The following is a 703-nucleotide window of genomic DNA, read 5'->3' as shown; positions in this document are numbered from 1 at the left end:
AACATACGGTTGTGCTCCTAGCTGATGAAATATAGTAATACAATCTTTGAAGTTTATTTATCATTATCATTTGAAGCATTTTTCATTGTGGCTCTTCATGTATATATGTTAAATATATGCTTGCCTTACTAATAGGCTATATTAGCATATACTAACACTATGTGACATATTATGCAGATTTAAGATATAAATAGAGTCTGCTTGTGCATTCTTTATTTTTGATTATGATTATTCTCCAACAAATGGACTTTTAATATAACTAGTCCTACATATATATATATATATATATACATATATATATATATTGTTCTGATTCAGAAGTGTGTAATTTTTCCCACATTATCTACAGCCATACATTACTTGATTGCCCAATCTCGTCTGATCTTGGAAGCTAAATTGTAATTGGCCTGATCAGTACTTGGAAGGTGACTTCCAGGGAAGACCAGGTGCTGTAGAAAAATATTAAAATGGGATTGTCCTTTCCACTTGGTCAGACAAAATATTTTTAATCTAGTTAATTGTATTACTTATTCAATATACCCAATATGGGACTGTGCACATATTAATATATTTCGCCTTCAGAAGTCTCTGCATTTTATATTTTTAATACACATGATGGATACCATCTAATTTTAGTTTACAAAAACATTTTTTTCGGTACTATATATTTTTATTGATACTATTAAAAGTTATGTTTTAATTA

At 28.4% G+C, this 703-nt stretch overlaps 1 pseudogene; it reads left to right on the top strand.

Annotated features, from left to right (window-relative positions):
* The first annotated feature begins 341 nt into the window (after positions 1–341).
* LOC148537626 (5S ribosomal RNA) lies at positions 342–458 on the top strand (annotated as a pseudogene).
* Positions 459–703: the final 245 nt, after the last annotated feature.

Source organism: Taudactylus pleione, unplaced genomic scaffold (assembly GCF_031769625.1).
Source record: "Taudactylus pleione unplaced genomic scaffold, aTauple2 ptg000046l, whole genome shotgun sequence".
Classification (NCBI taxonomy): domain Eukaryota; kingdom Metazoa; phylum Chordata; class Amphibia; order Anura; family Myobatrachidae; genus Taudactylus; species Taudactylus pleione.
The sequence above is the reverse complement of the archived record's forward strand: the minus strand, read 5'-3'. Positions and strand labels throughout refer to the sequence as shown.